The sequence below is a fragment of the Diplotaxodon limnothrissa genome, linkage group LG3, assembly GCF_057381915.1.
Source record: "Diplotaxodon limnothrissa isolate DT_005_m linkage group LG3, D_limnothrissa_male_GT1.1, whole genome shotgun sequence".
Lineage (NCBI taxonomy): Eukaryota > Metazoa > Chordata > Actinopteri > Cichliformes > Cichlidae > Diplotaxodon > Diplotaxodon limnothrissa.
The window spans coordinates 49,881,862-49,908,295 of record NC_140598.1 but is presented as its reverse complement, the minus strand read 5'-3'; the positions used below and the strand labels follow the sequence as shown (position 1 = coordinate 49,908,295).

General features: G+C 41.1%; 6 non-coding genes and 1 pseudogene across 6 annotated transcripts; 1 reads left to right on the top strand and 6 right to left on the bottom strand.

Annotated features, from left to right (window-relative positions):
• Positions 1-2,153: 2,153 nt before the first annotated feature.
• Positions 2,154-3,710, top strand: LOC146636428 (tripartite motif-containing protein 16-like; annotated as a pseudogene).
• A 1,310-nt stretch (positions 3,711-5,020) lies between these two features.
• Positions 5,021-5,094, bottom strand: trnan-guu (transfer RNA asparagine (anticodon GUU)). Its single transcript has one exon. It is a non-coding gene; the product is annotated as a tRNA-Asn (tRNA).
• Positions 5,095-5,996: 902 nt separating this feature from the next.
• trnan-guu (transfer RNA asparagine (anticodon GUU)) lies at positions 5,997-6,070 on the bottom strand. Its single transcript has one exon. It is a non-coding gene; the product is annotated as a tRNA-Asn (tRNA).
• Positions 6,071-6,972: 902 nt separating this feature from the next.
• On the bottom strand, positions 6,973-7,046 carry trnan-guu (transfer RNA asparagine (anticodon GUU)). Its single transcript has one exon. It is a non-coding gene; the product is annotated as a tRNA-Asn (tRNA).
• A 902-nt stretch (positions 7,047-7,948) lies between these two features.
• Positions 7,949-8,022, bottom strand: trnan-guu (transfer RNA asparagine (anticodon GUU)). Its single transcript has one exon. It is a non-coding gene; the product is annotated as a tRNA-Asn (tRNA).
• Positions 8,023-20,518: 12,496 nt separating this feature from the next.
• trnan-guu (transfer RNA asparagine (anticodon GUU)) lies at positions 20,519-20,592 on the bottom strand. Its single transcript has one exon. It is a non-coding gene; the product is annotated as a tRNA-Asn (tRNA).
• A 411-nt stretch (positions 20,593-21,003) lies between these two features.
• trnan-guu (transfer RNA asparagine (anticodon GUU)) lies at positions 21,004-21,077 on the bottom strand. Its single transcript has one exon. It is a non-coding gene; the product is annotated as a tRNA-Asn (tRNA).
• Between the last annotated feature and the right edge of the window lie 5,357 nt (positions 21,078-26,434).

The following is a 26,434-nucleotide window of genomic DNA, read 5'->3' as shown; positions in this document are numbered from 1 at the left end:
CCATGATAAACAGATGTTAAGATTTTGTGCTAAACTATCACTGGCTCACTGATGCCCAAATTTTATCATTTGGTTGTCTTTCATGGAGAATGATGATGATTGTGATGCAGAGTTTAAAGAAGGAGAAAGTAACATGGCCAACACAGCAAAGCAACACATGGTGTTTTCTGAGGTAATTACAGGAGGAGAATAGTGATGAGGCCATGCTACATTTGAAAAGGTGGAGGTGTTGTTGAACTTTGATGCTTCCTCACTGTCCTTCTACAGCAGAACCGGACAGCACCAGAGGGAAGAAATAGTAACTATGGAGATGAGCCTGAAAGACAAGGAACTGACTCCATTTGTACGACTGGGAAAGGAAACATGACCCAGAAGCAGGAATGATGTTTATCTTTGATTTTTCTTCTAATGTAGCAACTAATTCTTTTCGTTTGAACTGTTTTTACTTTATTTCACCTGCAAGTTGAAGATGTTTGTCTCCATCTACTGGTGGTGCTCTCACATTGTACACACAGCTCTTTGGTCTTAATAATGACAACAAAGAAACACAGCTGTTGTTTTATACAATGTAAATGATCTGATAAGTAATCAAGTGAGAGTATTTTTAATATGTGGAATGATTTTATGTATCTGACTAACTGAATCGAGAACATTGCATTTAAATTTTTGTTAATTAGAAAAAAGAAAGTTGCTGAATTTGCCGGTTTATTATGTACACCTTTGTCTGTTTAAAAAGTAAAGTAAATAACTTTGGATTCTATTAGTTTTAATCAGTTTCAATTGAAAACTGATTGAAACTAAGAGAGAGAGAGACCAGGCTGGAAAATACTACTGGTGTTATATAATGACAAAAACTTTGTGTCATTATATAAGACAGGGCTCGTTTTTCTACAGTAACTTGTCAGCACATACAGGGCACAATTGTATAAAGGTTTATGATCTAAAAAGTTTATAATTTAAAATATAAAATAGAATAATAATACAGAAATAATATGGAAAACATTACGACGTAATCGGGCTCCGAAGGAGGAGCAGCCCCTGAATTTGGACACAGTCCAGCTCTGTAAAAACGCAGGGATTTCCCTGGTTCAGCTCTCGGTAATCCGACGAGTCTCATGTTGGATCTCCTGCTTCTGTTTTCAAGGTCATCCACTTTCAGTTGGAGTTCCTGACAGTTTAGTTCAATAACAAGTGGCCTCCCAACTTGTTAGTGAGGAAACCACTTCCTCAACTTTACTAATACGAGATTCTGCTGAGGTGAGGCTCTCGGAAAACACTCCGATTACATCTTTTATTTCTTGATTTAATGTTATAACTTCTCGCAGGTAAGTTGTAAAGTGCATTTTGAGCGACTGAATTTCATCCAGAACATTAGCCTCGGTCGGTTGATCGCTAGCGTTATCTTACTCCATCTTCTCGGTTTCACGGTCGTTCTTAGCATCGTCGAGTCCATCTTTTCCGGTTGTTTTCAGTTTATGATCGGCATAAATACAGCTTTTTGGTCTTATTAATGACAACAAAGAAACACAGCGGCTGTTTTATACGATTTAAATGATCTGATAGATGTTAAAGTGAGTATATTTTTAATATATAGGATGATTTTATTTATCTGATTGACTGAAGCGAGAACACCGCGTTTTCATGTTTGTTTATATGAAAAAAGAAGAAAGTTAGTCAATTTATTCTGTGCACCAACAAACTGATACTGAAGTAAATCCTGCCTCAAGCATCAAAGCCTTTATATAATAATCAAATATTGTGACTTTACATGAAAACTTTCCTCTATTTTACAGATAGAAAATAAGGGCAAGGGCAGTGAAGGGATGTCATCCATAAGCTATATTATGGCAAATTAACAGTTTTTAATGTTGGCTCAACAATAGAAACATTGCTGCCTGGATTTTATCATTTGATTGCATTTTATTACAAGTCCATGTCTCTTCTACCCTAGCACAAAAGTGTGTTTGCAAATTAAACTCTGATCTGTGTTTTCATGTTGGCACGTCCATATTTCTGCAGTAAAAGTTGCCTGACTCTACCTTCTCTATTTCTTTTAGCAGTGTAAAATTCAAACCAACTTCCAGATAATCCAAACTGTTGTACAACACTGAGTTATATTCAGCAAATCTAAGGAGGATTTCCTGCTGGAAAACATGTCTGACAGCATACAAACAAAAAGGAGAAGAACAGATCCACAAACTGTCCTCTGTGACATGTGTGCAGAGGACAGGAAACCAGCAAAGAAGACGTGCATGAAGTGTGAGATCTCCATGTGTGTCCAGCACCTCCAGGCCCACCTGACCACACCTGTGTTACTGCAGACTCATCCTCTGACTGAACCCATGGATTTATGTGGGAACACCAAATGTTCTCAGCACGGCAAGCTCCTGGAGTACTACTGCTTGGACGACATGACCTGTGTGTGTGTTTCCTGCGCCATTGAGGACCAGCACCGCCTACACAATATGAAGACCTTCTCCACAGCCCACAAAGAGCTCCTGGAGAAGCTGAAAGCTGAGCAGTTGATCTTACAGGAGAAAACAGACGATGAGAATGTGAGTCTGGAAAAGTGGGAGAAGAGTGAAAGAGGGAAGCTGGGTCGCTGCAGTGTGCGTCTGATTGAGGCTGTGACTAAGCTGTGTGACATCTCTCTGACCAGCGTCCAGAGCTCAGTCTCTGCTCGTATGGTGTCCCTGAAAACCAGCAAGAGCAGCCTGGAAGCAGCACAGAAGGAGAAGGACACCTTCAGATTCCTGCAGATGTATTCTCAGGTGCATCAGGATGTGGAGGAGGCCAAAGCTGAGGATCTGAGTAAAGGGCTGGAGCCGGGCAGCCATCAGGACAAACTGGTTGAGGAGATGAGACAGAATGGGGAGAAGATGGTGAAGCAAGCGTCTCAGTTCTGGGGATCATTGCTGACTCTGGTTGATCCTGAACACCACCAGGAGCTTGTTCCCACTGGTTCAGACCTGATCTTTGAGCCACAGTCTCTGGGTCCTGGCATGTTGCTGTCCAAAGACAACAGGAAGGTTTTCCACAACAGCTGGCTGGGACAGTGCTGTGCAACTCTTCTAATCTGTAGTACCAAGACAGCCAGCAGCTTTCAGAGGTGGGTGGTCAGTCTGTCCGAAGAGTCTGATTGGACGATTGGTTTATGTGATAAAAAGTGTGCAAAGAACTTGAAGGATGGAGCTGTGTATGGACTGTGCTGGGAGGATAAGCAGCTCAGCAGCCTCACAACAAAGAGAAATGAAGGTTTTCAATCATCCACTTCACAAGGTTTGAAGGTGCAAAATACTGGCACAGCCAGAATTGGGACCCAACTCGTGACAACCTCTGCATCAATCACATATCAGGGGGAGAATGGAGAAGAGCCTGTACCACAACCTGAAAAGGTGGAGGTGTTGTGGAACTTTACTGCCTCCACGCTGTCCTTCTTCAGCAGAACCGGACAGCACCAGAGAGAAGAAATAATCACAATGAAGCTCAAAGTAAGCATCAGTAACCGAGACCTGGCCCCATTTGTCCAACTGGGAAAGCAAAATATCCACAGCACGACTCAGCATCAGCAGTAGAAGTGTTCATGTGGGAAAGATTACTACTGGGATGGTAACAGGTACCGGGATCATAGTTCTGGCTACTCCCACCAGTCTGTTTGTTCTTGTGGAAAAGCTCTTAGTGTCACAGAGATTGTTTGTAAACTTTGCTAATCATAGATCTACTCATTATTTAGTTTTTTTTTGTCCTAAAATGCTCTTTTGGTTAATTATATATGTTTAGCTTTGGTATTTGCTTTTAATGCACCAACTAATTCTTTTAGTTTGAACCGTTTCTGCTTTATTTCACCTGCAAGTTGAAGATGTTTCTGTCCATCTACTGGTGGTGTTCTCCATTGTACACACAGCTCTTTGGTCTTATTATTGACAAGACAGAGCTACTTTTGATTTATACAATGTAAATCATCTGATAAATAACAGAGTATATTTTAATATGTGGAATGCTTTAACACTGCATTTTTAAGTTTTTTAACACCAATTTATTATTTTTTTTAATGAAATTTGCCAGTTTATTATATACATATTTTTCCCCATTAAAAGTTGAACGAAGCATTTTAGGTCTTTTAATTTTATCCAGTGAACATTTAATATTAAAACACTGAGTGTACACCTCACTAGTTTTTGGGTCATTAGATTAAACCAGACTCATTGTTATACATTCACTTGTAAGCACAGACAGGGAACTATTGTTCTGCTATAAATGTTTATAATCTACAGGCTGGGTCATCGATTTCCAACAAACTGATAGCTTTCACACAATGGAGAACGATGATGATTCTGATGCATCGTTTAAAGAAGGAGAAAGTAACATGGCCAACACAGCAAAGCAACACATGGTGTCTTCTGTGTTAACAACAAATGAGGAGGAGAATGGCGATGAGGCAATGTCACCACTTGAAAAGGTGGAGGTGTTGTGGAACTTTGATGCCTCCTCACTGTCCTTCTGTCCTTCATTACCTGACAATAACTTATCGTCCCTGGGTGGGCTTGAACCACCTACCTTTCGGTTAACAGCCAAACGCGCTAACCGATTGCGCCACAGAGACTGACAATGTGCAACCCACAGGCGTCGAGACTGCACGGGGGACTGGGGGAGGGTGTTCCGGTGTTTTCGGTTGTGGGGTGAAAGGATTGTGCAACAGAGACTGAGTAAAGCCAAGCAGGGGCCTCGAGAGAGGACCGGGTGGCTGGATGGAGGTGCTCTGGTACTTCCTCTCCATACCGCCTTGATTGTTTAAAATATGTGACTTGTAGGTAATGAACTTGGCAATAAGTATGCAGTTGCTGAAGAACAACACAACCCCAAAGATGCATATCACCCTTGATAAAACAGTTGACTGCGTTCATCAAATGACCGAGTCTAGCATGGACGCTATTGTGAAACAAAAGCAGTGCTTTTTTGGGAAGCACTTGCACTGCACGTTTGTGCAGGATTCTGCATTACCTGGCAATAACTGTAATATCGTCCCTGGGTGGGCTTGAACCACCAACCTTTCGGTTAACAGCCGAACGCGCTAACCGATTGCGCTACAGAGACAGACAACGTGCAACACACAGGTGTCGAGACTGCACGGGGGACTGGGGGAGGGTGTTCCGGTGTTTTTGGTTGTGGGGTAAACGATTGTGCAACAGAGACTGAGTAAAGCCAAGCAGGGGCCTCGAGAGAGGACCGGGTGGCTGGATGGAGGTGCTCTGGTACTTCCTCTCCATACCGCCTTAATTGTTTAAAAAATGTGACTTGTAGGTAATGAACTTGGCAGCAAGTATGCAGTTGCGGACGAACAACACCACCCCAAAGATGCATATCACCCTTGATAAAACAGTTGACTGCGTTCATCAAACGACAGTCCTGGTTATAACACAATTGTTATAACATGGTATAACCAACATAACTGTCGCACTGCACGTTTGTGCAGGATTCTGCATTACCTGGCAATAACTGTAATATCGTCCCTGGGTGGGCTTGAACCACCAACCTTTCGGTTAACAGCCGAACGCGCTAACCGATTGCGCCACACAGACTGAAAACGCGCAACACACAGGTGTCGACACTGGACGGGGGACTGGGGAAGGGTGTTCCGGTGTTTTCGGTTGTGGGGTGAAAGGATTTTGCAACAGAGACTGAGTAAAGCCAAGCAGGGGCCTCGAGAGAGGACCGGGTGGCTGGATGGAGGTGCTCTGGTACTTCCTCTCCATACCGCCTTGATTGTTTAAAATATGTGACTTGTAGGTAATGAACTTGGCAATAAGTATGCAGTTGCTGAAGAACAACACAACCCCAAAGATGCATATCACCCTTGATAAAACAGTTGACTGCGTTCATCAAATGACCGAGTCTAGCATGGACGCTATTGTGAAACAAAAGCAGTGCTTTTTTGGGAAGCACTTGCACTGCACGTTTGTGCAGGATTCTGCATTACCTGGCAATAACTGTAATATCGTCCCTGGGTGGGCTTGAACCACCAACCTTTCGGTTAACAGCCGAACGCGCTAACCGATTGCGCTACAGAGACTGACAACGTGCAACACACAGGTGTCGAGACTGCATGGGGGACTGGGGGAGGGTGTTCCGGTGTTTTTGGTTGTGGGGTAAACGATTGTGCAACAGAGACTGAGTAAAGCCAAGCAGGGGCCTCGAGAGAGGACCGGGTGGCTGGATGGAGGTGCTCTGGTACTTCCTCTCCATACCGCCTTAATTGTTTAAAAAATGTGACTTGTAGGTAATGAACTTGGCAGCAAGTATGCAGTTGCGGACGAACAACACCACCCCAAAGATGCATATCACCCTTGATAAAACAGTTGACTGCGTTCATCAAACGACAGTCCTGGTTATAACACAATTGTTATAACATGGTATAACCAACATAACTGTCGCACTGCACGTTTGTGCAGGATTCTGCATTACCTGGCAATAACTGTAATATCGTCCCTGGGTGGGCTTGAACCACCAACCTTTCGGTTAACAGCCGAACGCGCTAACCGATTGCGCCACACAGACTGAAAACGCGCAACACACAGGTGTCGACACTGGACGGGGGACTGGGGGAGGGTGTTCCGGTGTTTTCGGTTGTGGGGTGAAAGGATTGTGCAACAGAGACTGAGTAAAGCCAAGCAGGGGCCTCGAGAGAGGACCGGGTGGCTGGATGGAGGTGCTCTGGTACTTCCTCTCCATACCGCCTTGATTGTTTAAAATATGTGACTTGTAGGTAATGAACTTGGCAATAAGTATGCAGTTGCTGAAGAACAACACAACCCCAAAGATGCATATCACCCTTGATAAAACAGTTGACTGCGTTCATCAAATGACCGAGTCTAGCATGGACGCTATTGTGAAACAAAATCAGTGCTTTTTTGGGAAGCACTTGCACTGCACGTTTGTGCAGGATTCTGCATTACCTGGCAATAACTGTAATATCGTCCCTGGGTGGGCTTGAACCACCAACCTTTCGGTTAACAGCCGAACGCGCTAACCGATTGCGCTACAGAGACTGACAACGTGCAACACACAGGTGTCGAGACTGCACGGGGGACTGGGGGAGGGTGTTCCGGTGTTTTTGGTTGTGGGGTAAACGATTGTGCAACAGAGACTGAGTAAAGCCAAGCAGGGACCTCGAGAGAGGACCGGGTGGCTGGATGGAGGTGCTCTGGTACTTCCTCTCCATACCACCTTAATTGTTTAAAAAATGTGACTTGTAGGTAATGAACTTGGCAGCAAGTATGCAGTTGCGGACGAACAACACCACCCCAAAGATGCATATCACCCTTGATAAAACAGTTGACTGCGTTCATCAAACGACAGTCCTGGTTATAACACGATTGTTATAACATGGTATAACCAACATAACTGTCGCACTGCACGTTTGTGCAGGATTCTGCATTACCTGGCAATAACTGTAATATCGTCCCTGGGTGGGCTTGAACCACCAACCTTTCGGTTAACAGCCGAACGCGCTAACCGATTGCGCCACACAGACTGAAAACGCGCAACACACAGGTGTCGACACTGGACAGGGGACTGGGGAAGGGTGTTCCGGTGTTTTCGGTTGTGGGGTGAAAGGATTGTGCAACAGAGACTGAGTAAAGCCAAGCAGGGGCCTCGAGAGAGGACCGGGTGGCTGGATGGAGGTGCTCTGGTACTTCCTCTCCATACCGCCTTGATTGTTTAAAATATGTGACTTGTAGGTAATGAACTTGGCAATAAGTATGCAGTTGCTGAAGAACAACACAACCCCAAAGATGCATATCACCCTTGATAAAACAGTTGACTGCGTTCATCAAATGACCGAGTCTAGCATGGACGCTATTGTGAAACAAAATCAGTGCTTTTTTGGGAAGCACTTGCACTGCACGTTTGTGCAGGATTCTGCATTACCTGGCAATAACTGTAATATCGTCCCTGGGTGGGCTTGAACCACCAACCTTTCGGTTAACAGCCGAACGCGCTAACCGATTGCGCTACAGAGACTGACAACGTGCAACACACAGGTGTCGAGACTGCACGGGGGACTGGGGGAGGGTGTTCCGGTGTTTTTGGTTGTGGGGTAAACGATTGTGCAGATATTCTATTATCAAAGTACTCAGATGCAATGAAATATCACTCAGACACTTAGAGCAGTTTTAAACGTGCACGGGTGAGAGACTCAGGGAGAGACTCACACCCCTCCTTGGTGCAGTCTGGCTTTATTTATACACATCATGAAGCATACAAAAAAGGAAATATCATCCTTATCTTGTCAAGAAAACAGGTGTGGTTTATCAAAAAACTTCGTGTTCTCTACAAGGTTGTTTCTTACTCGTGGGTGGCGGTTTCCTGCTAGTGTGAAGGCAAACAGTGACAATGTGAAGGCAAAGACTGATAATGTGAAGGCAAGCAGTTTCCGTTATAAAGTAGGGAGCCAGCAATTAAAATATGCAGCTGGTTGAGTACAGAACAGAAATATAAACACTCTTAGCTGATTATTATATGAATAATAAAATCTTTAAGAGCAAAAATACTCTGACATTCCCTCCTGTTGTTTAGATTTCTCACATGACAGTACTGTTATTTTTGTCAGTTCATAACCTCTTGTCTAAACATTTTCGGTTTGAACGTCATAAAACAGTCCTGTGTTCAATTAAACTAAACATTACTGTATGGATCATCTTTCAAAATTTCTTCCATTTGAGACATCATCACATAAGCATTGATAGAAGTTGTCACCATGTTTGATACCATTTTCTTCAGACAGGGTACTACACATGTTGTGAAAACACATAACAGTAAAAGCAAAAATGCTATTCCAACAAGTCCTTTAATCAGTAGGGACTTCCATGAACCACCTAGTAACCATGTCAACCAATCATCAGTGCTTGTGACATAGTCTTGTTGTTCAGCATCTTTAATCTTTCTCAAGGTGTTCAAAGCGTCGGTCATGTTTTGTGAGTGTATGTTGTCTGGGATGTATGTACAACATGTAGTGTCAAACAATACACACAAACCTCCTTTTTCAGCTAGAATCATGTCTAGTGCGACTCTGTGTTGCATCAGTACAATGCGTATTGCGTCGATTTCTTCATTTTGCGCTTTGTTGATTTTCATTGAAGCATTTAGGAACAGTCCAAATCGATAGTCAAGTGTCTCGATCCTCAGCATGTTTTTCCCAACTCCTACCCAAGGGAACAAGGAGTGGAGGACTTTCTGACCATCAGTCCATAGTTTGAAGTTCTTGGGCACATCTGATCCATAGATTGAGTCATGTGGCATTACTTCAGTGACTTCAGCAACTTCACGTTTTGCTCTTGACGTGTGTGTCTCTGCTGTGATCTTGAAGGTGTGGTCTGAAATTAGTACTGGTGCACACAGACCGGTGGAGTTCGGTGGGAGCATGAAGTAGGTTTTAGGCCCGCAGGCCCAAGCGGCTCCCTGGACCCAGAAAGTTCCATTTTTGAAGGTGTGTATTCCTTTGGATTGGGTCAGGTCAAGTGTCTGTGTGCAGTTGCGGTTTCGTCCAAGTTTCCTGTTTCCATCGGAGAAGTTGAAACACATTGGGTGCTGTATGTCCGGCGGCAAAACTATGGCGAATGATTTGTTTTTTGTGTTGTTGGCTTTGACGTTTACCCAATGTTTTTCGTTGCAGGTGTAGTTCCAGTTCGTCAGATTGTAGGCACAAGGGGTTGTCTGTTCAATTAGGATACGTCGTTGTGAAAGTGGTTTCGTGACACGTTTGACGTCTGTGTCACTACACCATGGAATTAGGTCTTCTTTCTTTGTGCTTTGACCTTTTAGGGTCAGTCCTGTTGCCATCAAATCTCTGCGTGTGCAATTGCCAGTTGTTGCTTTGTTGAACACACACATCGCTTCGTCAAGTTCAGGTGCCTTTCCATATATTGTTGCGTGTACGGCTGTTGTTGGCATATGTGAACATACATAGCATTCCGTGCTGTTGTCGGTGCGTGTTCTATCATACACATATCTATACCACGCGTTGTTCATCCATGGGTGGTTATGGTCTTGGTTCAGGTCACGCAGATGCGAATTATCATGTGTCCATCTTTTTTGCAGGTGGTGTTGTTTATTTCCTCTCATCTGGGTGAGTGTCAGTAGGCTCACTAGGAGCGCAATGCTGGCCACTAGGAGGACAAGTGTCTTCATGATGACCAGGCACACCTAGACTTCTGGTGAGTAGACTATTGGCGAGAAGTAAAAAAAGGGCGGGATATACCCAATCAGCCCTTCCCTTCACCAATAGATCACCTAGAAGCCAGGGGAGCCGGCGTCTAAGCGTCTGGATTGTCACTCACTTTTTTACAGTGGCTTTGGTGGATCCAAGATGGTCTTTCTGCTATTTTGCAGGCGGTGGGTGTGGTAAGTAGGACTTGGTATGGGCCCTCCCACCTTGGTGAACTCCAATTCTTTCTCTGGAGTACTTTGATCAGGATCCAATCACCTGGTTGTAACCTGCAAGACACTGGAGAGAAATCACTCGGCAGTTGGTTGTTTAACACAATCTCTTTATTTTCAAACAGTTTAGTCATCCATTCTGCTAGGGTAGTTTCCCTTATTGATTTATTAATAGGTTCACTGGTAATTGGCAATGGAAACGCTCTCCCGTGGATGATTTCAAAAGGTGTAAGTTTCTGAGAACCTTGTGTTATTCTCATCCACATCTTTACTAGGCCTAGACATTCAGGCCATGGTCTTCCTGTTTCTTCCATGCATTTTCTTAATCTCTGTTTTATTGTGCCGTTAGTTCTTTCCACTAATCCTGCGCTTTGTGGGTGATATGCACAGTGATGTTTGATGCTAAATCCTAGAGCTTCAGAGACTTTGCTGATGATGTCATTAACAAAATGTGTTCCATTGTCTGACCTTATCAGACTGGGAATGCCATATGTGGGGATGAAGTGATTGCATAAACACTTTGCCACTGATATTGCATCTGCTCTTTTTACTGGATAGATTTCTGGCCATTTTGAAAATACATCTATAATTACTAGAGCATATCTTGATGCTTGGCATTCGTTAAGTTCAATAAAATCCATGTGGATTGTATGGAAAGGGTGAGGTGGTGTGGGGAAATGACCTCTTTTTGGTCGGAGGTTCCCCTGTACATTATGTCTTTGGCAAATCATGCATGTTCTGATGAATTCCTTTGCTGAATTTTCAAAATTTTGAGTGTAGAAGTGTTTAGAGAGGACATTCATCATTCCACCCGTTGACAAATGCGTTAAGCCATGTGTCACTAATGCTGCTGTCTTGTGTAGAGATTTTGGCAGTATTGGTTTGCCATTACAGGTCATTAGGTCATTTTCTAGCTGTGCTCCACACCTTAACCATTTTTTCTGTTCTGTGATGGATGCAGCTTTCTGTTCATCTTTAAGTACATCAAGTGGTATTAACGTTGATGTTTCAGATATTAAAGTTTTTATATGTTGTTGTGCTGCCTTTTTTGCGGCTTGGTCTGCAAAGTTATTGCCTTTAGTAATTTCTGAGTTATCTTTTTGGTGTGCGGCACATTTGCACAATGCTAATTTTTTCGGCAGTGTTATCACTTCTAGCAGTTCTTTTAAAAGGTGTGCATGCTGTACTGGATTGCCAGTAGAAGTGACCATGCCTCTGTTCTGCCAAATCTTTGCGAAATGATGTACTGCTGCAAAGACATACTGACTGTCTGTGTGTATGTTTATGCTTTTTCCTTCATTCAGCTTACATGCTCTCACAACAGCTGTAAGTTCTGCACTTTGTGCAGAGTTAGAGGAAGTCAAAGGTCTTGCTTCCAGAACTGTGTCTACTGTGGTTACTGCATAACCGACGCAGTTGCGACCTAAGCTATTTTTAGAAGCTGATCCATCTACAAAAATGTCAGTGAAAGTTGGCTGTGGTGTGCTATATATATCGGCTCGTGGTTTTGTTTCTTCATCTAGCTTTTCCATACAGCAGTGTTTTTCACCATCTTCTGATGTGGGGAGAAGTGTGCTGGGATTTAGCTGACCACACTTCTCGATTGTAATGTGTGACTGTGATAACAAGATGCCTACGTATGAGAGCTGTCTTGCATGTGTGAGATAAGACAAGTTCGCCTGCAGTAAGATGGAGGTTACAGCGTGGGGAACTTTGACGGTCAATGTGTGTCCTAAGACGATGTCAGCTGATTTCTTAACTGCCTCTGCTGCAGCTGCGCATGCCTGCACGCACGAGGGCAGTCCTGAGGCCACTGAATCTAGCTTACACGAATAAAATGCAAGAGGGCGTTGCTTTTCCCCAAAGGCTTGTGTTAGAACGGCCTTCATGTAGCCTGCACCTCCGTCTACATGCAAGTAAAAAGGTTTTTCATAGTCTGGCAATGCCAAAACTGTGCGCGTCTGCAGTGCAAGTTTTAGATCATTAAATGCTTTTTCTGCTTCTGGTGTCCATTCTATTTTATCTTTCAGTGCTAGATTTTTTCCATAAATTAAGTTTTGCAAAGGTTGAGCTAGCAGAGCATATTCAGGTATCCAGCATCTGCAAAAATTGCAGAGACCTAAATAACTCATCATTTGTTGTTTTGTGAGAGGCTTTGGAGCATTCTGTACTGCTAGTTTTCTGCTGTCTAACAGTGTTCTTCCCTCTCCTGTGAGTTTGTGGCCAAGGTATGTGACCTCTTGGCTCCACAGCTGTAACTTGTGCTGTGACACTTTATGGCCCTGCTGTGCTAAATGTTTCAACACAGTCATGGTGTTTTTTCTGCAGTTGTCTCGTGTATCTCCCGTGACGAGAATGTCATCAACGTACAGAAGAAATTGCCCTGTGGCAGGGAGCGTGCATAGTGACATAGATTTCTTTAATGCCTCTGCATACAGGGTGGGACTGTTCTGAAAACCCTGTGGCAGTCTTGTATAGGTATACTTTTCGTTATCAAAGGTGAAGCCAAACAGATTTTGTGAATCTGGGTGTAATGGCACCGAGAAGAACGCGTTTGACAGATCTATGACTGAGAACCATTGTTCTTTTTGCGTCACTTGATTTAAGATTGTGTGTGGATTTGCTACCACAGGTGGGATTTGTTCTGTTACTTCGTTTATTGCTCTGAGGTCATGCACTAGGCGATATTTTCCTGTGTTTGCTTTTTTCACTGGAAAAATTGGAGTGTTACAGGTTATTTCAGTTGTTTTCACTAAAATGCCTGCTTTTTCCATATCTGCAATTACTGGCCTGATCCCTGCTTTTGCTTCTGCCGTCAAGGGATATTGTGGTTTAACTGGCCTGTAGGTTGTAGTAGTTTTTACTACAACAGGATCTGCTCCTTTAATTAATCCTACATCTGTCGATCCTGTGGACCATAGTGTTGTGGGCAATTCTTGTAGTTCTGGGTGTAATTCTAATGAGAGTATATGTCAGTTTTCACTATCTTCTTGCACATGCAAATCAGTGCTGTCAGTCATGTATGTGGCTGGGTGGGTAGTGATCACCCACCCTAATGTGTATCTCATGCATCCCGTTCTGCGACCTTGTAGCCATCCTTCATGCGTGTCCTCAGTCTTTTCATATCTGTCTCTTTCAACTTGGGTGAGAATGCGGCCTAAATCTTTCCACTCAGTACTGTCATTGTGTGCTACTGACACATGTGGATTTGGCATCCTATTTACTCGTTGTACTGCCTCAGGCTGCAGCACAGAGCACACTGCATTACCACTTTGGGTGACATATAGGTGCTGTAATGTCAGCATTTGTGGTCCTAGCTTGTGTACTTCTTGGTCATACACAGGATTAGGACCTGGACTCTGTTTGAACCTCAATGTGTTGTGATACTGAGTGTAGTCCTGTCGTGTTGAATGAGTTGGCAGATATCGATTTGCTATGTGTTGTAAAGGCTCTAGTGAGGGCAGGTCTAATGTCCAGTAGTAGTGAGGCTCTCCGAGTCCTTGACACACATTAATCTGATAATCTGCTGGACTTTGTTTTTCGTTTAACATTAGCTTTGCATACATGCCCTCTGGTCCTGGCAATACTCCTATTTCCAGTTTCTCTAGCGCATCTCTCCCTAGAAGATTAACTGGGCAAGATGGGTCATATATGCACTGGTTTTTACAGCTGCGGCCGCTGTCTTCATGAGATAAGAGTAGAGGCTCAGTCAGTGATTTAGTACTGACATGTCCTGATGCTGACTTAACTATCAGAGTATCATTAGAGAATTTCATTTTTGGTGGTTTTTTAATCAGTACAGTTTTACATGCTCCAGTGTCGCAGAGCATCGTCATTGGCTGCCCATTTACGTATATAATTACAGTTGGTTTATGTTCAGAGCCCAAAAGCAATTGCTCTATGTTATACACGTCCGTGTTTTCATTGCTCTCTGCTTCTGTGCTTTTTCCTAGTCATTTGTTATTTCTTTCATCCTCTTCCTCAATGTCATCCTTTTTTCTATGTCTACACTCGCGAGCAAAATGCCCCTCCTTTCCGCAATTGTAGCAGCTTGTGTTTTTCAGTCTTCTCTCTCCTTTTCGCCCTCCTCCTGCCTTTCCTTTTCCTTTGTAGGGGCCTGGTTTATGTCTTCTGTATTCTCCAGAGAATGCCACCAATCCTGTTGCTGGATCTACAGTAAAGACGCCTCCTTTTTCTTTTTGCTTCTGTATTTTAACTGCGTGTTCAGCATATTGCAGTGCATCTGGCAGACTTCCTGTATTTTGTGTGACCCAGTGTTTTTCTACGTGGGCCCTCACTTTTGGGAGGAGGCCGTTCAGAAATGCATTTTTTAGCTGTTGCTGAAATGGTGTTTGTGGCTCCTCCTGGTAATTTAAACCTGAATGTTGTCTGAAAACTGGGCGTAGGCGATCGAGGAAGTCAGAGGCAGTCTCAGCTTCCTTCTGCTTTATCTCGCCTATTTTGCCGTAATCTGCTCTTGGGGCTAGACGGACTCTAATCCTTTCATATAATCCTGCCAACTGAGCCCTTAGAGGCTCAGAGGTGGGGAGCAGGGCTATACCCTGGTCATCTGACCCCGTGAAGTCTCCCTTTACTGTTCCCATTTTTAGACCTAATAAGTCCTGAATTACCTGGAGCATTTCATGGCCATTCAAGTGCCAGTGTGTTCTAATTAACTCAACTGCCTCCCTCCATGGCTCAAAACCTTCATTTAACAGTGGAACGTCCTTTAAGACGTTAAATCTGTCAGTTTGGGACCATGCTCTGAAAACATATAGGAAAGGGTTGTTGTCTCTTTCATTATTATCGCCACCCGTTAGTTGGCCATATCTTGGGTTGGGCGTGGCTATCATTGGAAACAGACCTGACGGTCCTGGGGGGTCAATCTGTCCTCCCATATCCCTACCTGACGGGTCTTTCCCTATGTCTTCCTTATGGTGATTTGTTGTCATTAAATTTAATGCCTGTCTTGCTGAATCATATGGGCCTGGCGCGTCAGTGAAGGGGTTTTTTGATACTGGCTGATTAGACGGGCCGGGGGCAGGCACATATGGAGGAGGTGGTTTTGGGTGTTGTGGATCTTTTAGTTCACTACTTTGTTCATTTTTCTTTTTCTTTTTCTCTTCTCGCACCTTTGTGCGTTTATCATTTTCTGCCATCCAGGCTTTAAAATGTTGCCACTCCGTGAGACGTTTGGCTTTCTTTTTAAAGCTTTTTTCATTGTTTAGTTCCGCTTGGAGGGTCTCTTTTAAAGCAGTCACTGCAAAGGGAGTACATTTTCCCTCCCACGCAGGGCAGTTTAGTTTCTTTGGATTTCTCCATCTATTTGCGCTAATTAGTCCGGCGCCTGGACATTTTTTCTCTAGCCACTGCTCGTCAGCAGTGAGTTTTGTTGATTTATTACCCATTATTATTTTTTCCTCTTGTTATTATTATTTATTTATTTATAAATATATTTGCGTTTACACACACACATACACACCCGTGGTGCTTTCTCTGGCACGAGGAATGGGAGAGGCTATTGACACGGCCTTCTACTTTCAAGCTAGCCTTGAAAGCGGTGTCAATTTTATGTGATGAAACACAACCTTTTCCCGTACCACCAGAACTCGAGCAACCAACGGTAAACAATTCGGTGGAGTAGTTCAGCCTCCTTAATGTGCTGTAAAATCAACTTACTCCACCAACAAAACAGTAAAACAACAGATTATACGCGTAATGAGTTTTTTATTCTGGGCAACACTGTGTCTTTCTACATTGCTCCAAGCCCTCTTTCAGGCGAGCTGCTTCGTAACCTCTACGAGTCCTTTTTCAGACGAGAATGTTACTATCCTGTCGTATTTTGACATTAAACTTGCTCCAAGCCCTCTTTCAGGCGAGCTGTAACCTCTACCAGTCCTTTTTCAGACGAGAATGTTACTTAATTAATCTGTCATACATTGACGGGAAACTATTTAATGTACAGACCACAGGTTGCCTCAGTCGTTTTGCGCAAGATGTGAGTGAGTGCTAAATATTCACCTGAGTTATTGTGTGGTTGCTTTGGTTTCCTTCATCAACCCCTGAAGTCGTGGACCTCTTATAAGAACGCTGGCCAGAACCCGAACGTCACGTCTCTGGACTTTATCCTCTGCCTGGAGAGGAGTCGACAGCGTGGGCTTCTCACGACGTCAGGACTTGACGAAGGTCTCCTATTGGAGCATTGAAAAAAAATATCAATGTCCACTCCGGCTCGAAGGACCAATTAAATGTAAAAGATATTCTATTATCAAAGTACTCAGATGCAATGAAATATCACTCAGACACTTAGAGCAGTTTTAAACGTGCACGGGTGAGAGACTCAGGGAGAGACTCACACCCCTCCTTGGTGCAGTCTGGCTTTATTTATACACATCATGAAGCATACAAAAAAGGAAATATCATCCTTATCTTGTCAAGAAAACAGGTGTGGTTTATCAAAAAACTTCGTGTTCTCTACAAGGTTGTTTCTTACTCGTGGGTGGCGGTTTCCTGCTAGTGTGAAGGCAAACAGTGACAATGTGAAGGCAAAGACTGATAATGTGAAGGCAAGCAGTTTCCGTTATAAAGTAGGGAGCCAGCAATTAAAATATGCAGCTGGTTGAGTACAGAACAGAAATATAAACACTCTTAGCTGATTATTATATGAATAATAAAATCTTTAAGAGCAAAAATACTCTGACACGCCTTGATTGTTTAAAATATGTGACTTGTAGGTAATGAACTTGGCAATAAGTATGCAGTTGCTGAAGAACAACACAACCCCAAAGATGCATATCACCCTTGATAAAACAGTTGACTGCGTTCATCAAATGACCGAGTCTAGCATGGACGCTATTGTGAAACAAAAGTAGTGCTTTTTTGGGAAGCACTTGCACTGCACGTTTGTGCAGGATTCTGCATTACCTGGCAATAACTGTAATATCGTCCCTGGGTGGGCTTGAACCACCAACCTTTCGGTTAACAGCCGAACGCTCTAACCGATTGCGCTACAGAGACTGACAACGTGCAACACACAGGTGTCGAGACTGCACGGGGGACTGGGGGAGGGTGTTCCGGTGTTTTTGGTTGTGGGGTAAACGATTGTGCAACAGAGACTGAGTAAAGCCAAGCAGGGGCCTCGAGAGAGGACCGGGTGGCTGGATGGAGGTGCTCTGGTACTTCCTCTCCATACCGCCTTAATTGTTTAAAAAATGTGACTTGTAGGTAATGAACTTGGCAGCAAGTATGCAGTTGCGGACGAACAACACCACCCCAAAGATGCATATCACCCTTGATAAAACAGTTGACTGCGTTCATCAAACGACAGTCCTGGTTATAACACAATTGTTATAACATGGTATAACCAACATAAGTGTCGCACTGCACGTTTGTGCAGGATTCTGCATTACCTGGCAATAACTGTAATATCGTCCCTGGGTGGGCTTGAACCACCAACCTTTCGGTTAACAGCCGAACGCGCTAACCGATTGCGCCACACAGACTGAAAACGCGCAACACACAGGTGTCGAGACTGGACGGGGGACTGGGGGAGGGTGTTCCGGTGTTTTCGGTTGTGGGGTGAAAGGATTGTGCAACAGAGACTGAGTAAAGCCAAGCAGGGGCCTCGAGAGAGGACCGGGTGGCTGGATGGAGGTGCTCTGGTACTTCCTCTCCATACCGCCTTGATTGTTTAAAATATGTGACTTGTAGGTAATGAACTTTACATTAAATACCATCATGAAAAAGGGCTCGGGGCAGGCAGACTATCCTTCGTATTTCGCAAATAATGATAGAAATATTACTAATATGAGAGATGTGGTAAATGAGTTCAATAAATTCTTTGTAAGTGTTGGGCCAGACTTGGCTGAAACAATTCCTGATATAACAGATTCTGTAGAGAAAGAAACTAGACTCATTGACCGCAATCCTCATTCAATGTTCTTAACGGTGGTGGAAGAAATGGAAATCATTGACATTGTTGGGAAATCACAAACAAAAAACTCTACAGACTCTGACGACATTGATATGGAAATCGTTACGAGAGTGATGGAGGGCATTTCCAAACCCTTAACACACATTTGCAATTTGTCCTTACAAACTGGTACATTCCCAAAACAAATGAAAACAGCTAAAGTAACACCACTGTTTAAAAATGGTGACAGACACCAATTCACAAATTATAGGCCTGTCTCTCTACTTTCTCAATTTTCAAAAATACTGGAAAAAGTCTTTAGTAATAGACTTGACAAATTTATAGATAAACACAAAATAATAATGGATAGTCAGTATGGTTTCAGATCAAATAGATCAACATCATTGGCATTAATGGAACTGATCGAAAATATCACCAACAATATAGATAAAAGACAATGTATAGTTAGTGTATTCATTGACCTAAAAAAAGCTTTTGACACAATTAATCATGACATATTACTTGATAAACTGGAATACTACGGCATTAGAGGAGTGGTGTTAGAATGGGTAAAGAGTTATTTGAGAGACAGGCAGCAATTTGTGAAAATTGGGGAATATCACTCAGAGTGTGTGGACATTGTTTGTGGAGTTCCGCAGGGGTCAGTATTGGGACCAAAGCTGTTTATCCTCTATATCAATGATATATGTAGAACATCAGATATACTACAGTTTATTCTATTTGCAGATGATACAAATATTTTTTGTGCTGGAGAGAATTCACAGCAGCTTTTGGAAATTGTCACACAAGAAATGATTAAACTGAAAACATGGTTTGATAGAAATAAGCTATCATTAAATTTGGAAAAAACTACATTTATGTTATTCGGAAATTGTAAAAAAGATGCAGAAGCAAAATTATTAGTAAACAATGTTGAAATAGAGCAAGTTTCGGATACAAAATTTCTGGGTGTGATAATAGATAACAAAATCTGCTGGAAACCTCACATAAAGCATATACAAGCCAAACTGTCAAGAAGCATCTCCGTACTGAGTAAAGTTAAATATTTTTTGCCTTCCAAATCACTCCGGGTACTTTATTGTTCACTTATATTGCCATATTTGGAATACTGTGTGGAAATTTGGGGAAACACATATAAAACTGCACTTCAACCAATATGTAAAATTAAAAAAAAAGCAATCAGGATGATTAATAAAGCAGGATTTAGAGACCATACTAACATCATGTTTTTGAAATTAAAAATACTGAAGTTTATGGATCTTATAAACTATAAAACTGCAAAAATTATGTACAAGGCCAGATACAATATGTTACCAGGAAATATACAGAGGATGTTCTATGACAGAGAAGGAGACTATGAATTGAGGGGGAAATTGAATCTAAGGATTCTTAAAGCACGGTCAAAGGTTAAAACCTTTTGTGTCACTATTTATGGGGTAAAACTGTGGAATAGTTTTACGATAGATCTACAGCAATGCTCAGGAATTAGTAAGTTCATGAAAATACTTCGAAAACTGATTTTGGAAGAATATGATACCGATAAAGATGATCACCCATTGTATGTATAAAAATATCAAATTATATCCAAATTATATCAATCACGGTAGCCATGTTTATATAGGTTCTCCTCGTGTATTGTGTGGAGTATGTGATGATGGGAATTAGGTGAATTATGTGGGATCAATAAGATGTTGACCAGGGGTAGGAATTAATAAGTATGTTCATACTTCTTCCTACTCCTTTTTAGGCCAAACATTGTTACATTATGTCAGACGATTTTGTTTTATTTCATTATATATTTTTTTTGTTTATCTGAACACATACGTGTGTGTGTGTATATCTACATATATATTCGTATCTGTAAATGAAAATATATGTAGTGTGTATATATTGTTTTTTTGTTTTATATGTCTGAAACAAATAAAGATAGAATACAATACAATACAACTTGGCAATAAGTATGCAGTTGCTGAAGAACAACACAACCCCAAAGATGCATATCACCCTTGATAAAACAGTTGACTGCGTTCATCAAATGACCGAGTCTAGCATGGACGCTATTGTGAAACAAAATCAGGGCTTTTTTGGGAAGCACTTGCACTGCACGTTTGTGCAGGATTCTGCATTACCTGGCAATAACTGTAATATCGTCCCTGGGTGGGCTTGAACCACCAACCTTTCGGTTAACAGCCGAACGCGCTAACCGATTGCGCCACAGAGACTGAAAACGCGCAACCCACAGGTGTCGAGACTGCACGGGGGACTGGGGGCGGGTGTTCCGGTCTTTTTGGTTGTGGGGTAAACGTTTGTGCAACAGAGACTGAGTAAAGCCAAGCAGGGGCCTCGAGAGAGGACCGGGTGGCTGGATGGAGGTGCTCTGGTACTTCCTCTCCATACCGCCTTGATTGTTTAAAATATGTGACTTGTAGGTAATGAACTTGGCAATAAGTATGCAGTTGCTGAAGAACAACACAACCCCAAAGTTGCATATCACCCTTGATAAAACAGTTGACTGCGTTCATCAAACGACCGTCCTGGTTATAACACGATTGTTATAACATGGTATAACCAACATAACTGTCGCACTGCACGTTTGTGCAGGATTCTGCATTACCTGGCAATAACAATGATATCGTCCCTGGGTGGGCTTGAACCACCAACCTTTCGGTTAACAGCCGAACGCGCTAACCGATTGCGCTACAGAGACTGACAATGCGCAGCCCACAGGTGTCGAGACTGCACGGGGGACTGGGGGCGGGTGTTCCGGTCTTTTTGGTTGTGGGGTAAACGATTGTGCAACAGAGACTGAGTAAAGCCAAGCAGGGGCCTCGAGAGAGGACCGGGTGGCTGGATGGAGGTGCTCTGGTACTTCCTCTCCATACCGCCTTAATTGTTTAAAATATGTGACTTGTAGGTAATGAACTTGGAAGCACGTATGCAGTTGCGGACGAACAACACCACCCCAAAGATGCATATCACCCTTGATAAAACAGTTGACTGTGTTCATCAAACGACCGTCCTAGTTATAACATGATTGTTATAACATGGTATAACCAACATAACTGTCGCACTGCACGTTTGTGCAGCATTCTCCATTACCTGGCAATAACAATGATATCGTCCCTGGGTGGGCTTGAACCACCAACCTTTCGGTTAACAGCCGAACGGGCTAACCGATTGCTCCACAGAGACTGAGTAAAGCCAAGCAGGGGCCTCGAGAGAGGACCGGGTGGCTGGATGGAGGTGCTCTGGTACTTCCTCTCCATACCGCCTTAATTGTTTAAAAAATGTGACTTGTAGGTAATGAACTTGGCAGCAAGTATGCAGTTGCGGACGAACAACACCACCCCAAAGATGCATATCACCCTTGATAAAACAGTTGACTGCGTTCATCAAACGACCGTCCTGGTTATAACATGGTTGGTTAAAACATGGTTGATTATAATATGCTTATAACATGTGTAGCGAGTGAAAGCCAACCAAGCAACCGCTAAGGGCCTCTATACTACTTGTGCAAACTTTCAGGCCCAAAGGTCTCACAGGAACGAGCCCAGAATAAACGGGACAAGAGGGTCAATATCAGTCAGATATGTTAAAATTTATTATTTTAAAAGAACACAAAGGGTTTGCAAAAGGCCTAAAACATCAAAATGGGAAAGGTCACTAACGACCACAAGATAGTGTTATTGGTGCAACCTGCCAGCAATGCAACTATCACCTGAGGGCTTGCTCTCCCTTGGCGGTCCCAGATGCTCTTTGCTTTAAAAGAAACAAATCCACCCCAAATAAATACGAGCCCAACAGAACACTAGAACAAGTGCTAGTTCAGGCAATAATCGGTGGCACTAAAAATCACTCTTAATAAAAACGTATTCACTGCAAATCCACACGGAGCACCTCTAAAAATCCTAATTCCCCTAAGGTAAGAGCCCCGCTCAGGGATTGCACATTGCCCGACTAATATTGCACCAGCCAAGTAGAAATAAAAACAAACCCGGCATAAAAAACAGTTTTAAAAGGTGACCCTACTAACCAAAAAAACGCAACAAAAAGGAGGAGGAATAAACAGTGACAAATTCACATGTGCAGCCTGCCCTGCAGGAGGCAATACAATATAAATTAGATTATAGTGCATAAATATACTTTTTTTAATGTCCAAATATATTAAGTTAACATACCTCCAGCAGACAACTGTGTTTGCTGCACACCTGGCTTATCTTGGCTTATCTTCTAAAATCACTACTAAAAACATAAAATACAATAAACATCAAATACATTTCAACAAATTTAAACAAAACACTAAAGGAAAAACAGCCTGTACCTCAAACCTCTGCTGTAGAGGTTTAAAACAACAGTTTGGGTAGCAGACAATTAAAACTTCTCAGGCTCTTCACCTACTCACACAACCATTGTTTACAGCCGCTTGTCAGTGGAAATGAAGAACACCTGCTGCTACTTCCTATTTTATACCCTCCATTGGGTCCCCTGGGTACTAAAGCCTTCAGCATTACACATGGTTGGTTATAACTTCGTTGGTTATAACATGGTTGGTGATAATACGGTTGGTTATAACATTGTTGGTTATAGCATGGTTATAACATGGTTGGTTATAACATGGTCATAACAGTTGGTTATAACATGGTTTGTTATAACATGGTTATAACGTGGTTGGTTATAACATTGTTATAACATGGTTGGTTAGAACATGACTGGTTATAACATGGTTATAACATGGTTGGTTATAACATGGTTATAACATGGTTGGTTTTAACATGGTTATAACATGTTTGGTTATAACATGGTTGGTTATAACATGGTTATAACATGGTTGGTTATGGTTGGTTATAACATGGTTATAACATGGTTGGTTATAACATGGTTGGTTATAACATGGTTATAACATGGCTGGTTATAACATGGTTATAACATGGTTATAACATAATTGGTTATAACATGGTTATAAGATGGTTGGTTACAACATGGTTGGTTATAACATGGTTATAACATTGTTGGTCATAACATGGTTATAACATAATTGGTTATAACATGGTTATAACATGGTTGGTTATAACATTGTTGGCTATAACATGGTCATAACATGGTTGGTTATAACATGGTTATAACATATTTGGTTATGACATGGTTGCTTATAACATGGTTATAACATAGTTGGTTATAACGTGGTTATAACATGGTTGGTTAAAACATGGTTGGTTATAACATGGTAATAACATGGTTGGTTATAACATAGTAATTACGTGATTGGTTATAACATGGTTAGTTATAACATGGTTGGTTATAACATGTTTATAACATAGTTGGTTATAACATGGTTGGTTAAAACATGGTTGGTTATAACATGGTAATAACATGGTTGGTTATAACATAGTAATTACGTGATTGGTTATAACATGGTTAGTTATAACATGGTTGGTTATAACATGTTTATAACATAGTTGGTTATAACATGGTTGGTTACAACATGGTTGGTTATAATATGGTTGGTTATGACATGGTGGGTTAAAACATGGTTTCAATATAGTTGGTTATAACATGATTGGTTATAAAATGGTTATAACATGGTTGGTTATAACATGGTTATAACATGGTTGGTTATAACATAGTAATTACATGGTTGGTTATAACATGGTTATAACATTGTTGGTCATAACATGGTTATAACATAATTGGTTATAACATGGTTATAACATGGTTGGTTACAACATGGTTGTTTATAACATGGTTATAACGTGGTTGGTTATAACATCGTTGGCTATAACATGGTCATAACATGGTTGGTTATAACATGGTTATAACATGTTTGGTTATGGTTACTTATAACATGGTTATAACATGGTTGGTTTTAACATGGTTGGTTATAACATGGTTATAACATATTTGGTTATGACATGGTTGCTTATAACATGGTTATAACATAGTTGGTTATAACGTGGTTATAACATGGTTGGTTAAAACATGGTTGGTTATAACATGGTAATAACATGGTTGGTTATAACATGGTAATAACATGGTTGGTTATAACATAGTAATTACGTGATTGGTTATAACATGGTTAGTTATAACATGGTTGGTTATAACATGTTTATAACATAGTTGGTTATAACATGGTTGGTTACAACATGGTTGGTTATAATATGGTTGGTTATGACATGGTGGGTTAAAACATGGTTTCAATATAGTTGGTTATAACATGATTGGTTATAAAATGGTTATAACATGGTTGGTTATAACATGGTTATAACATGGTTGGTTATAACATAGTAATTACATGGTTGGTTATAACATGGTTATAACATTGTTGGTCATAACATGGTTATAACATAATTGGTTATAACATGGTTATAACATGGTTGGTTACAACATGGTTGTTTATAACATGGTTATAACGTGGTTGGTTATAACATCGTTGGCTATAACATGGTCATAACATGGTTGGTTATAACATGGTTATAACATGTTTGGTTATGGTTACTTATAACATGGTTATAACATGGTTGGTTTTAACAGGGTTGGTTATAACATGGTTATAACATGATTGGTTATAACATGGTTATAACATTTTTGATTATAACATTGTTATAACATGGTTGGTTATAACATGGTTGGTTATAACATGGTTGGTTATAACATGGTTATAACATGGTTGATTATAACATGGTCATAACAGTTGGTTATGGTTGGTTATAACATGGTTATAACATGGTTATAACATGGTTGGTTATAAAATGGTTATAACATGGTTGGTTATAACATGGTTGGTTATAACATGGTTATAACATGGTTGGTTATAACATGGTTGGTTATAACATGGTCATAACAGTTGGTTATGGTTGGTTATAACATGGTTATAACATGGTTATAACATGGTTGGTTATAGCATGGTTGGTTATATCATGTTTATAACATGGTTGATTATAGCATGGTTGGTTATATCATGTTTGGTTATGGTTACTTATAACATGGTTATAACATGGTTGGTTATAAAATGGTTATAACATGGTTGGTTATAACATGGTTGGTTATAACATGGTTGGTTATAACATGGTTATAACATGGTTGGTTATAACATGGTCATAACAGTTGGTTATGGTTGGTTATAACATGGTTATAACATGTTTATAACATGGTTGGTTTTAACATGGTTATAACATGTTTGGTTATAACATGGTTGGTTATAACATGGTTATAACATGGTTGGTTATAAAATAGTTGGTTATGGTTGGTTATAACATGGTTATAACATTGTTGTCATAACATGGTTATAACATGGTTATAACATTGTTGGTTATAACATGGTTGGTTATAACATGGTTATAACATGATTGGTTATCACATGGTTAGTTATAACATGTTTATAACATGGTTGTAACATTGTTGGTTATAACATGGTTATAACATGGTTGGTTATAACATGGTTATAACATGGTTGTAACATGGTTGGGTATAACATGGTTATAACATGGTTGGTTATAACATGGTTATAAGATGGCTGGTTATAACATGGTTGGTTATAACATGGTTATAACATGGTTGGTTATAACATTGTTGGTTATAACATGGTTATAACAGGGTTGTAACATGGTTGGGTATAACATGGTTATAACATGGTTGGTTATAACATGGTTATAACATGGCTGGTTATAACATGGTTGGTTATAACATGATTATAACATGGTTGTTATAACATGATTGGTTATAACATGGTTATAACATGTTTGATTATAACATTGTTATAAAATGGTTGGTTATAACATGGTTGGTTATAACATTGTTTGTTATAGCATGGTTATAACATGGTTGGTTATAACATGGTCATAACAGTTGGTTATAACATGGTTATAACATGGTTGGTTATAACATTGTTGGTTATAGCATGGTTATAACATGGTTGGTTATAACATGGTCATAACAGTTGGTTATAACATGGTTATAACATGGTTGATTATAACATGGTTATAACATGTTTGGTTATGGTTACTTATAACATGGTTATAACATGATTGGTTATAACATGGTTATAACATTTTTGATTATAACATTGTT